This window comes from Ambystoma mexicanum, chromosome 5q, assembly GCF_040938575.1.
Source record: "Ambystoma mexicanum isolate Mex_15411 chromosome 5q, UKY_AmexF1_1, whole genome shotgun sequence".
NCBI classification, from domain to species: domain Eukaryota; kingdom Metazoa; phylum Chordata; class Amphibia; order Caudata; family Ambystomatidae; genus Ambystoma; species Ambystoma mexicanum.
In genome coordinates this window covers 633,876,393-633,890,533 of record NC_090933.1, presented here as the reverse complement: position 1 = coordinate 633,890,533, position 14,141 = coordinate 633,876,393, and the positions used below count along the sequence as shown (strand labels likewise).

The 14,141-nt window shown below is 46.4% G+C and overlaps 1 protein-coding gene across 2 annotated transcripts in view; it reads right to left on the bottom strand.

The window, feature by feature from the left end:
• The window catches only part of CHD7 (chromodomain helicase DNA binding protein 7), a 1,412,705-nt gene that overhangs the window by 1,225,643 nt on the left and 172,921 nt on the right, over positions 1–14,141 (bottom strand). The gene's annotated exons all lie outside the window — the stretch shown is intronic.

The window sequence follows — 14,141 nt, the reverse complement described above, 5'->3', positions numbered from 1 at the left end:
CGGTATTAGTTCTTCTACCGGGTCTACGGCCTAGTCCCGGCTCCATGTCCGAAGGGGCGCCTCCACGCAGCACTACCAGCGACAACGCTCAGGGCAATACACCTGCCAGGCCTAGACCTGATCTGCAGGGTAGGCCTCATGTTCCAACACCAGGAGCCTTTAGTGAGTCTGGGCCCAGAGGGCCATGCACCACGCCTTGGCACGTGGCATGCAGTTCAACAAAATGGCTGCTGTGCCAGACAACATAGTCGCTCGTCCGAAGAGACTCCTAGGAACGGAGCAGGTGGGTGAACGAGTTTCTGGGTGGAACTGGTGTTAACCAGTTATTTGGCCTACAGTTTATCAATCAGCAGCACAAGGCAGGTTCCCCCTGCAACCCAGAGTGCACTTCGACCCCGGCAGCCCACACCCACTCGGTCAACATACCCTGCCACCTCTTCTGCCTCCGAAGACAGGATCTTTCAAAGGTTTTTGGGGAACTTGCTCCCTCCGGTCACTCCACCAGCACCCATAGTCATTCCTCCCATAGCTCTGGCACCACAGGCCCGGCGCTGCCCCTGCTGCCAGCTCCTTCAATTCTGCCTTCCTTGCCTCCTCCAGTGCAGGCAGTTCCAGGCCAGCCTCCGCAGCAGTCCCCAGCTCCGGTCTCCACTGCCCTGCACCCTCCTCCCGCTCTGGAGCAGCCAGACCGGTGGATACAGACGAGGAGGCGGACCCCGACAAGCTGTCGTCAACGAAGGCCTTTCACGACAGGCTTGCAGGTTTGGCAGAATATCTGGGCCTGCCTCATCCCGAGGTAGAGCAGCCCGAGGAGAGGGTCTTGGCAGAGCTCCTCTCCCTAAGACCCCCCTCAAAGACTGGTATCCCAATGCAGATGGACATTGTCGCTCTGGCCAAGAAGGGATGGCTGAAGCCTTATTTTGCCCAGCCTGTCAATTGGCGCCTAGATGCCAAGTATAGACAGATGGAGGGGGATACACTCTGGCTATCAACGCACCCCCAGCCGCATTCTTTGGTGATCGCTGCGGCGTCACTATACTCCAAGCCTGTCGTCCTCAGCCACCTCGTCCTCGGCGTTGCTAGGAGTAGACTATCCTGGAGGCGTACGGAAAGAAGCTGTACTCCAACGCCTCCCTGCACCTGCATCATGCTGGCAGCCGCTACCCAGAGAAAGTTCATGCACGAAAATCAGAACCATATGAGGCCCTTCTGACATCATACACTAGAGTAAAGTGTGACATACAGATGTGGGTCAAGGCATGGCATGTGAAGCAGAAGAGGCTCCCCACCCTTTCACCACCATCAGCCGCACCCTTAGCAACAGCGCCGTAGGAATAAGGATGGATCAAGAACTTCTCATTAGAACATTAGAAATAGAAAAATAGATGGACAGTGAAGACCATCATCCTCCAGTAAACATATTGGAACAACTTAAAAAAGATTCCAAATCATTAGAGAACGGTTTGCAGCACATTGGCGGGAAAGAATCAACAGACCGGTTGAAGTAGATGGTAGCAATGGAAGCCACAAGGTTGTGAACTTTGCTCGCAAACATGTGTATCATGTTCTAACTGCATGTAGGGCAGCGCAAGTACAGTCTTCAAAGTATAATAGGCCAGCCTCACATGATTTATTATCCAACACAAGCATGTGTTAGATTGATAGTCAATACATGAATGCTATTGGGATTGTGACAAATGCCTTAGTGCACACAACAGAACACATCCTAGCAGTCCCCAAGTACCGACCCTTCTGGAAATTTCTGCCAACTTGGAGAAGGGAAGTGAAGAAGAAAACTGAAGGCACACAAATTCCTTCAGAGGTCAAAGCAAAACTTGCAATTCGCACAAGCAAAAGATTTCACCATAGTAACTGAATACCTAACATGGCACTGTGCACTAACACAAATTTAAACTAGCAAGGTGAAATCAGCCATCGTTGCTATATCGGCAAGGTCCTCGTTAGACAACGGCACAGTGCAAATTGCACAGCCTGCGCAGCTGGGTGGGCAGGCCTTTCATGGGGGTACAACATTGGGTGTATGCCAAAATACCATACCCACAGTTGGTAGCATACAATCCTATCACTTATTGGCCACCTTTTCCACATTACTATAGAAGGAATAAAAACAACCAGACCGGTCAGGCTCATCTGTCCTTGCAAGCCCAGCACAACTGCACTTACCTGCATGCACTCTGTAAAACTGAGTCAAGAAGAGGCAGGTATCTCTATCACCACCTGGCCAATGAACCTGTAGCAAGTGTTGGGTACATAGTCATCTGCCACACCATTCAGAAGATTTATCCCCCCTCCTTGCTACTTGTAACCTGGCATTATGGAACTAATCAGATTTACTTCCAAGGCCCACAAACAGGACTATCTGGAAGGGCCAAAATAAAATATCAAGAACGCTTGCATTATATCCCTCAGACTGCTCCCCTTTATATATGGTAATAAGAGAAGGGGTGTGGAGAATGACATAACGGGATGAACATTTCACAGAGGAATTGCTTGCAGGAGGCACCGCCCTATTGACAGGGAAGTAGTGGGGAAACTATAGTCTAGGGGATAAGTGGACAAATACTACTGATCCTGTGTTATGCCTATTAAAATGTCAACAATGGTGTAGGGATGTGCTGGCCTCAAGTGTCATTAAACAAATCCCTTATGACACTAACCGCAGTGTTCCTCCGACTAGGTTGGTGGGGCACCACCACAGGGGTATAGGCAGTACAACTTTGTATTCTATCTGTGCACCTTCAGCAATACCAGCCTTCTGCCACAAGGGGTGTTTTGGCTGTGTTATACCAAAGTGTAAAAATGCCCTGCCCTCCCCATGGAGAGAAGGGTACCCTGACCTATTTTTTACCTGGGCTACGGGTGTTAATTGATATACCAACAGGGAAGATTTTGAAAGCCTGCTCGATTCACTAGAGAAGTACTTAAAATGTACAGGCGATTGTAGACATACCGCTCATGTCAACGAGGAACGTTACGGGGAGCAGTAGGGAGAGTATATATGGGGGAACATTGAGGTTGTTCATATGCTATTACATGGACAGGAAATGCCCTTTTCAGACTCTAGGCAGTGCTTGAGATGGTGATCAATGAAACCAGTTAAATGTTACGACGACCTGGCCAAGGAACAAGGGGAAATGTGGAAACCGGTCCTGCAAAACAGGATGTCATTAGAGAAGAAGCTACCAATACAAGTGTGCCCATTAATAAAAGAGGATTGTGTGCAGTTGTACCTTAGAAAATATCCACAATCCTGCAGCACAGATTAGGAACATTGCCTATGTCCCTACAAAGCACTCTATGGACTGGTTGGCAACATTCACAAATATGTTTGGTGCATAGGGTTAAAAGCTTTTGATGTTTCAGGCATGCTCCCATTAGTAATATAAGGTTGCTTATTTTTTCATTTGTTCACGGCATGGTGCACCACTAGTATGAACTCATTACTACTAGAGCTTTAAAACACATTGCCTGATGGAGGTACAGGAAAAGCAGATCACAAACTCACTCAAGAATACCTTCGGTATACTCATTGTAGCATAAGGGTTTAGAGTAGTGTACTCTAAAACGACAGACTGCTTGCTAGGTTGCCATTTTGTCTCGATATATTCTGCCATCTAAAAGCTGCGCTCAACACTTGCAGTTTTTTGGGAAAACATGCACTCATGCTGAAGTGATGGGAACAGAAACTCAAAGGCGTTTCAGGGACTAGCTGTCAGCAGATGATAAAGCAGGGAAGCACAGCTCAGGCGAAGGACGGGCATTTTACTTTAAGATACAAATGACAGTCCGGATGACCTTTAGATCATCCACTTCAGGTGATCTCCATCCTTTCAAAACTTTGCATCTGGGGGCGGGAGAGGGGCTGGTAACAAGGGACACTATCTTATCTCCATATGTACATGCCTTCTGCAGCTTTTTATGTATAGAAGGACTTTGAAAGCAAAATGCAAGGCGCAATCACTCACTTGGAGTGAGTTATAACAGAATGAGTGTGTAGCCGTTTCTCCAAAGTAATTCCCTTCAGACCGAAGAGATGCCGACCCAGACATTCAGAGTGCGCACTTCACGTCCAAGCAATGAAACACCCTCTCCACCTTAGAGGAGAGATTTAAGGAAGAAAGAGTGAGGGGAACACCTCATGGTTTATATAGAAAGCAGAGAAAACCTTTCCAAGGATGGATGAACGCGTCCTGATGCCAACCTTACCCCGATCGAATACACTGAAAGGCTTAGATGCCGACATTGCTTAAATTCCGCCACACCAGGCTGATGCGACAGCCACCAGGAAAGCAGTTTTCAAAGAAACAGGCCATGTCAGCTGAAGCCATTAGCTGAAAAGATTTGAGACCGGGTCAAAAGAATGATGTTAATGTCCTATGTAGGATAAGTGACCTTCACAGGAGGAAGCATCACAGACCAACAAAATGCTGCTTAATTAGTAGATTAGACGGGAAAAGCAAGCATTGTCTGTGCTCTTAAAAGCACCAATCGCCGAATTATGTCCATCACATATCCAGGGAGAACTCACGAAGATGCAGATCTGCAACACAGAATACCACCAGGTCCAGACCACAAGATGCTGTATTGAAGTGGTAATTCCACACACCAGTGACAAAATAGCCCATTCACTTTTTTTACTGGATCCTAGTAGTAGGCCCTCTTGTCGCAACGATGACCCATGTGTTCTTTTTAGTCGACAGACCTAAGCGACCAAAGGTCAGTTCGTCAGATAGCACGCCAATAAATTCAGTGACTAAGGGAGGGGCACGGCGGACAAGGTCACAGAACCAGAACTTCACTGGCCAGTAAGAGACCACAAGAATGATCGATGCTTCCCTGGAGAGGGAGTGGCACGAGTGCATACATCTCCAGGCCATCCCAAGATATTACAAGGACGTGTCCCAGAGTTTGGCATGGCTCCCAGTCTTGAAGCTTAAGAGGAGCATTGCGTTCTAAAAATTAGCCGACAGACGGGAACCTCCCCCCCCCCCCCCAACCCCCACTCCTGAAAGAGAAGATCCATTACCTTGGGATTGATCTCAGAGTTAGTCACAGGCTCTCCTGGTGAGAGAATCCAGTACTTGTTGCCCTTTCCTGCAAGGTGCCAAGCATTAATGGAACTATTCTGCTAGAGCGCCCGCCGGCCCCCACTTTGATGGCCAGAAGGGTCAATTGTGGCATAATGGTGCTAGTTTAAATAAAAAGAATAGCAGTTGTATCGTCAGTCAGGATCTTATTTACCTGCATTTCAATACTTGGCAGGAAAGCTTTCAGGACATAGAAAAGAAATAGCTTGAAGTTCCAGATAGTTGATGGGCCACTCGGACTACTCCTGGGGCCACAGCCCATGAACCTCCAATCAGTTCATAGTCGCATCTTACCACTGGAGGGAAAGAGTGTCGGGATTATCACTGAGGTGTACAAAGGGCAGTCCCATAGCAAGATGTTTTAGTCCAGAAACGACCCTATAGATTGTATAGCATGTATATTATATTGGCCGGAAACCAATTGCATCATGTGACAAACGTGTGAAACATCGCAAACACAGAACCGTCAATGTAACCAGTGGGCGTCCATTTTGTGAAAGTATCCGCCATTTGCCTTTTCTTTTCTGTCAAAACCGCTTTGCAAATGTATTCTACAATTCAAGCTCTTACATGGTGCGAGGCCACAGCCTGTATGTTGAAAGATCAACCCAGACAGGAATGCCAAACGATACAGAAATACATTGTTTTCCTCCCTCACAAAGTCCTTTGAAGCAAGCAGAAACTGCATTTAATCAGCGGCCCAGGTGCCGGCATGTCTTACCAAAGCTGTAGCAATAGGCAGTTAAAGCATGAATTATATTCTTTTAGCGGTCCTCCTTCGCGGATCTGCTTCAGAACTGTCTGACCCTTGGTTCACGAATAGAAAAGGGTAGACAACGTGCTAAGGAATGTGTCTCTTACAAACAAATCCTTGCTGAACAAGAGCTTTATGTTCTCCAAAACAAAGAACTGTCTCTGCACCTGTTGCTAGAATAAGTATATTTAGACTGAATAGAAACTTGTCATAATTGTCATGATATTCAATCACCGAACCCTAGCCTAAAAGTTGCATTATAGGCGGTTTGAATTGCCTTCAAAGATTGCATGTTTGTATAGATGTTGCTTGAGCGATGTTCGCTCTCGTGTATCACGAGGTCTGGGTGAGACACGTTGCGAGACGTTAGACCCCAGTCGGCCGACGGAGCATACTTTGAAATAAACCAGATTTCTTGGAAAATCGAACCTCGTGTCTGTCATGTCACTAGTATATGGTTAGTGTGTCTTAGTTTCCATATGTGGGGGTGGGGGGGTCTTTACGGCCTAGCATATTCCCTGGGGAGTCCCACCAGCAGAGAGCATCTAGCATATCCCCTACAATCACGAAAATGGCATGTGCCACAGGGATCATCCTCTTCTCCCGTATTTAATCTCTATATCTGCCCTTTGCTAAACATTTTTGCGCAGTTCAATCTTCAGTATCATTCATATGCGGAGGATACGCAGATTTTATGTTAGTTTAAGACAACCAGTGGAGGCATCAGAATATTTTGAAATGTGGGGAGAAAGTTTGAATGTGAATGCTCAATAACAAGCTCCAACTTAACTCCAAGAAGACAGAAATGAACGTCTTTGGTGCCAAGAAGAAATTGGAAACTCCCCCTCCCCCCCCCCAATGGTTCCATGTCCTTCGTTGCTTGGAATTACTTCCAAGTACATAGAATCAGTAAAGAATCTAGGTTGCATCTGGCAATCAAATTTGAGGTATAATCTGCATGTTAATCAGATGATTAAATGAGTATATTTTTAACTGAAAATGTTGAAACCGCTTCTCCCTCTTATTTCAGAAGGGGATCGAGCAACTGTATTAGGCACTCAATGCCAGGTTGGACTACTACAATGGCCTCCTGGTAGGCAGTCCTAAATACCAGTCGCAGCACCTTGCAGTGCCCCAAAATTCAGCAGTTCAGCTAGTCTTTTCACTACCATGGAAAGAGTCAGTATCAGAGTTTCGGAGGAAACTTCATTGGCTACCGGTCCAGCAACGGATTCAGTTTAAGCTTTTGTGCTTGGTTTTCAGATGTCTGTGTGGCCTGGCACCACTGTAGTTTACTGCTAAGATTAAGCTCCAACATCCCCACTAGATCCTTACGGTCCACGAATCAAAATCTACTGGTAGTTCCTACTGCTAGATCTGTTCATTGGGTAGGCGGTGGGGACCAAAGGTTTTCAGTAGCCGACCCTCGTGCGCGGAATTGCTTGCTGCTCAATTTGCGTAAAGATAAAAAGTCTATTTAAGAAATAGCTCAAAACTGTGTTAGAGTAAGATCGCCCTGAGTAACTATTACGATGGTTGAATGTACTGCAATCTAAATCTGTGCCTAGATGTGGCTTGCCGCTTGGTTCCTATGGGATATGTGCGTTATCAAATCAATGTAGGAAATGGCACAATTACCCGAAATCATGCCAGATAAAGCTGGGTCCGCCTCATCCTGAGACAGAGCACAGAGAGCACAAGGACATAAACCCAGCAGACAGCCATCATGCGGTCGCTTGCTTGTGGCTGAGAAAGAAGGAACAGGTCAGCAGTATGTCCTGAAATCTTTCCTGTATCGGGAAAATCATAGCTCTGTGTCCCAGTGGAAACCTATGAAAATCAGGCTGGACGATTTCCTGGGGTGGACAAAGCCATAGGGCATAAAAAAAGTCCAGTCCTCCTCCCGACTGGCCACCTTCACCAGTTCCATGTATAACCAGAGTGTAGAGTTTAAGCCAGAACCAAAACTGGCCTCCCCTGTTACCACAAGGTAAAGTGGAAGAGGTTCAGTATTGTTCTCAAGCCAGCCTGGTCGAGTCTGGGAACGGTGAACAACCTTGCAAAAAATAAAATGTAAAGAAATTCCTCAGCACGGTTGGGACGGTGGACATTTTCCCAGCACCCCCACCCACCAACTGTCTGAGCAGTGGGCGACAAGTGCTTTTTGGGGAAGGGGGGGAGAAGAAGCAGAAGCCCGAACTCACAGCCAAAGGGATCCATGTGCCCTGCGAGATGACCCACCAAGCATCCACATGAAATAGCACTTACCCCCCCACCCCCCAATAGGCATGTGTGGTAAGCCAGAATCAGGAAATGGACAGAGGAATTCTTTTTTATATGTTTTATCCTCTCTTCAGACTCAAAATACTTAATGGCTCCCTAAATCTGTGCTACTAAGCCCAAATAAAGGTAAAGTGTGCTAGCGAGGGTGTCAAAATGGCTAAACATTTAGTACCCAGTGAGGGACAGTAAGATTGTAACATGTAATCTCATTGGCCCTCGCAGGGGCATTACCCGACCTTGGCGTGGGGGTGTGTGGCAGCCACGCAGACAATGAGGCTCGGAACAGGGTAATCCCTGCTCCAAACCCCCCCCCCCCCCCCCCCCCCCAACGGCTGGAGGCTGCCATCTTCCTGGGGATCGAGGTACGTGCCCTCCCCCATCCAAAGAATTCACTCACGCCCTCCTAACCTCACTTGCCTTTTCTGTCCATTTTGGGGGCAGATGCGCAGAGAACACTTCCGTTACCAGCGCCTCCGCTCCCGATCCGGGACAGGCCGTCATGGAAAGGCAGAAGGGACTACTTGTAGTCCCTTCTGCCTTTCCATGGCACCCATTTTGTTAGTTTCCTTTTTGTCATTCATTTTCGATGGCCGCCATGGAAAGGAAAACAGACTTTGTTCTCCCTTCCGCAGTGGGCATTTTTTTGAAATTTTTTCTCTGTTCCAAACTACCTCTGTTTTACGGGCCGGGATACTGATAGCAATAGGCCCCTCGTAGGTGAGCGGGGGGGGGCATTACAACTTCAGGTAATGAACCGGGGCCTTCGTCAAGTCTCTCGCGATGGGCCCCGGGGAATTACCTGAAGTGGTCCCCCTGCCCCCCTGATCGGAGCCTATTGCTTAAATGAAGTCCTCCATCAAGAAATCCAATTCTAACCCCTTTTCTCTCGAACTGTAAACCAGTATAATTGGGGATTTAAGAAACCATTGAAGACAGTAGGAAAGAGTTGTTTATGAAGTGGACACAAATACCCTGGGAAGAAAGGGAAGGGCACCAGGAACTCTGGGTTGAGAAGACATTCAATGAAAAAGTGCATCAAGCGTTGTAAACCAAGACTGTCAATTGAGTCGAATACTAAGAGGAATAATCCCATAGAGAGAATCCAGAAGAGAGGGATTACTAATTTGGATAAAGTTCTAGAAAACCCAGAAAGGGCTGGAACTCCAGAAAGTGGGATGAAATCCAAGGCAAGAGCAAGAGAGTGTCTCAAGGAAAACCACAATAAGCATTCTTTAAGAGTACGGTACCCAGGACCAGCTGTGATGGCATATCTTGAGTGACACACCACAAGTGTCCCGATGCTGCAGGAGACCCATGCATTAAGATTGGTTCATGAGTCCTTTGCCCCTAAATGGGGCAGCCAAAGATTCTTCACCACATACTCTTTGTAGGCCGTTGGGGTAATGACATCGATACACCCCCATGGTTACATTCACTGTGGACATTGATCCGCTGGGTCGATTTGTTAAGGGGGACATTTGATGGCGAGGATGTCTTGTTGGTTAACTCCTATGGCCCCAACGTTGATGACCCTGTCTTCTACTGGTCTCTTGCTGATATTATTGGTCACAATGTACCTGCGGTCTGGGAGGAGTATATGAAAAAGATTCTGGATACTGCCATGGATCACTCTTCTAGTGCACCCCGGCCTTTTACATTGGTGGCAGACTCTTTCGCGAATTATGTCGCAAATGCGCTGGTCTCTGAGGTCTGAAGGGGATTACATCCTGGGGGAATGGAATACACATTACTTTACGGTCCACGATTCTCTGTCCGGGATCCATTATTGGCTTCTGTATACAGAGTGGATTGGGAGGGTGCGTTGGTGGCTCCCTCCTTCCACACACACATTCTCTGACCATTCACCCATAGTGCTCCCTTTGGTCTTCATATACACACACGTAAACCCTGTCTCTGCAACATGTTGCATGATACCAAGCTTGCGAAGTGTTACATGACAAAATTGAGCTTAACAATAATGCAGGATCAGTAGCATGTCACTACGGTCTGGGAAACCTTTAAAGTGTTCATTGTTGGGAGGGGGAGGGAGCGGGGGGGTTGTTATCCAGTCCTTCGGGGCCCTTAAGTCACTCAAATCAGAACTTTGTGTGCTTGAGCAGCAGATTTGGCAGCTTAAAAACAAATATGGTATGGCTCATAAGGCGCTGCTGGGTCTAATCAAGGCCAATCTATTAAAATTCCAGGAGCTAGCTGATATAGGTTCTTTAAGTCATAAAGCCGGTTCTTGCGCATAGATATGTTGAGTCCAATAGGCCGGGTAGGGCCCTTGCTAGGGCCGTGAGACTGGATTCGCCCTCCCAGGTGATCACCGGCATCGCCACAACAGCCAGGGTTGCCCTTACAGCCGAGGCCGACATCAATTCAGAATTCCAGGTGTACTATGCATCATTTTATCCAAACAGGGATGCCGTTTTCGACTTCAAACTCACAGCATTTGGAGACCATCGACCTTACACCGTTGCAGGAAGAAGCACACTTGGTGCTTGAGGCCCTCCCCCACCCCACGACTGCCCCTCCCCCCCAAATCACCCCAACAAGTTCACTACTGCTATTGTGGCCCTGGCGTCAGGTAAGGCCCCAGGATCTTATGGGCTAGGGGTTGAATTATACAAGGACTACAGTCCAATATTGGCTCCACAACTACTGTCGGTGTGGGAGGAGTCTTTGGTTGAAACCTGGTAAGTCGCTGAATGAGGTCGCTTCATATCAGCCGCTGTCTTTGATAAATGTCGAAGTGAAGATTTTCCTTGATTTGACTCCTCCCATATCTGGCCGATATGGTTCACCGGACCAGTCTGGATTTATCCCAGAAGTTATATCAACAGAGGTAGTCTCCCTCAATTTTTGTTATCGGGGAGCCAGTGTCTCAGAGCGGGAGACACATTAACGGGAAATTACAGAATTGAGAACTGGCTACCCCTCTCTCAGTGCTACCAGGTTAGGCCGAGTGATCTACAGGATCATGCCGAGCAACACATCGCACTTACCAATTAGTGAGCTTTGTGCATACACAAAATAAATAGCAACCGAGAAAAGAACCATCTTATTCAAAGGTTAAAATACAGTCACAAAATTACATCTTTTCCATTAATTTATTCAGTATTAAAACCAATCACAAGTAGTTAAAAAAGGGAAAACTAGAGATACGATGCAACCGTAAATATAGTGCATCCCCGACTTCGCTTATTAAAAACACAGTATAATTCATATGGGGTTCGTCATCTTAGTCATGACCACTCTATTTAGGCGGTTTGCAGATACAAGACTGCGTACTTTAGCTAGTCTCGTCATGTGTCGACATGTTTCGGCTATATCAACATATGAAACACTATCCCTAGTGTCTCTACAGACGATATATTGTTAGGCCTTCTTCAGGACAGAAATTTCTTTGCAGATGTTAGGCCTCTTTTCCAATCCCCCGTTGCAGGATAAGTACAATATCCTGGTAGTACTTTAGCTTGGGAATTTTCAGGCAAAAACCAAAGCCAAATCGAGCCTGAAAATTCCAAAATGGGCCTGGAAGTGATCCGTGAACGCCTGGAAATAGTGATTTAATCATACCTTGACTAGGTTTTTCCTAGCAAAAAGCTCAAGTACTACCAGGATATTGTACTTATACTGCAACGGGGGATTGGAAAAGAGGCCTACCATCTGCAAAGAAATGTGTCTGTCCTGAAGAAGGCCTAACAATATATCGTCTGTAGAGACACTAGGGATAGTGTTTCATATGTTGATATGGCCGAAACATGTCGACACATGACAAGAGACTAGCTAACGTACATAGTCTTGTATCTGCAAACCGCCTAAAGAGATTGAGTTGTCATGACTAAGATGACGAACCTCATAGGAGTTATACTGTGTTTTTTAATAAGTAAGCGAGTAGTAGTCAGGGATGCACTAGATTTACGGTTGCATCGTTGTATCTCTCGTTCTGTTTCCCCTTTAACTACTTGTGATTGGTTTTGATACTGAATAAATTAATGGAAAAGATGTCATTTTGTGACTGTATTTTAACCTTTGAATAAGATGGTTCTTTTCTCTCTTGCTCTTTATTTTGTGTATGCACAAAGCTCACTAATTGGTAAGTGAGATGTGTTGCTCAGCATGATCCTGTAGATCACGCGGCCTAACCTGGTAGCACAGAGAGGGGTAGCCAGTTCTCAATTCTGGAATTTCCCCTTTATCCCAGAAGTGCCACAGCATTCAATCTATGCATTATTGCCCAAATTACCGTGGACATCGAGAAGGATTTTAACATGGAAATATCTAATGAAGGTCCTGCAGCAATATAAATTTGCGGCTTACTTGCTCAGTGGCTTGCAATTACTTAACTCTCATCCAACTACATGTTAACTAGTATGGTGTTAGGGACGCGGCAGAGAGGTCACCTATCCCCTCTGTTTGCGTTGACTAAAGAGCCTCAGACAGCAATAATAAGATCTAGGCATGGGCATAGGGGATACATATGACTGGGTCACCACAGGTCATCTCTGTATGCAGATACCTTATTGTATATTCGGAACCCGAAGTGAACCTTCGCCCTATGATGGCAAAGTGTACACATTCTCCAAATACTTGGGCTACACCGCTAACAAATCCAAGTCAGACTTGTTCCCCCTTACAGATGCCATGGTCCAGATGGCCGACCCACAGGGGTTCAGCTGGGTGGATTTTTCAATTACTGGGGTATCAAAGTTTCTATGCAGCAATGTGCCCAGTTTGCGAATAACTACACCGAATATATGCAACACCTGGGGGCCCAAACTTAAGATCTGGGCTAAGCTGCTGATCTCGCTTTAAGGTAGATTATCTTTGTTAAAGAGGATTGTTCTCCCAAAGCTCCTATATTTCTTCTGTAATAGCCCTTTCTGGCTGGTAAGGAACTTTTTCTCTTCCATTTGCTCCATGATGGTGGTGTTTCTGTGGGGGTCAGGGGTGTCTGGTCTGAGTTAGGAAAATCTTATGCAGCCGTACGATCGGGGGGGGGGGGGGTGGCTGGCTGGTGGCCCCCCGACATGGAACTGCACTACCTTTCATCATAGGCTCAATATGCAGGGTACTGGTACCAGGACCGGAGGGTGGTGCATTGGACACTTGTGTGCTATAACTGCCTTAAGGTTAGCGGGGGAAGCAGCAATGAACAGACACCAACAAAACTAAGTGTGGCATGAGTGGGGTGTAGAGCAATCACTCTACTCCAGAAAGCCCCCGCCACTCTACCTTATCTTTCCTTAACGTAAACTGCCATAGACTCACACCATGCACACCTAGAGAGATTTGACCACCAAGCTAAATTCACTCAAGGCTCGACTGTAAATGTTTTTCTGCCTAATATACTAACATACTTACAGATTTTGACTTGTGCCACTCTGAGACAATGAAGATTAACCAGCCTCACACTAAGACAGGTGCAACAAAGTTACCAAGAGCCACACTTAGATGGAATCATGAATGATATCATGCACCACACTTAGATGAATTGTGGATCATAGCATGTACCTCATCTAGACAGAATTATGACTGGTAGCATATAGCTCACTTAGTTGGTACTGTAAATGATGGATCGAATTGCGAACGATAGCATGGCCCCACCTGAAAGGAATTGTGAATGATAGCATATCCTGCACTTAGACTTGTGAATGATATCTAGAGAGTGTGCCTGCCCTAATATCGTCTCTATGTTAGAGCTGAACTTGGAAGGTGTGCCCTAATTGCGTCACTGTGTTAAGGTTGAATCTAGAGAGTGTGCCCTAATAGCGTCACTATCTTAGAATTAAACTTAGAAATTGTGCCCTAGTGGCGTCACTGTGTTAAAGTTGAACTTAGAAAGCGTACCCTAATTAGCGTCACTGTGTCAATGTTAAATCTAGAAGATATTGCCAACATCAACGTGTACCCTAATAGTGTCATTATCTTAAAGTTGAATCTAGAAAGTGAGCCCTAATAGCGTCACTGTGATAAAGTTGAACTTAGAA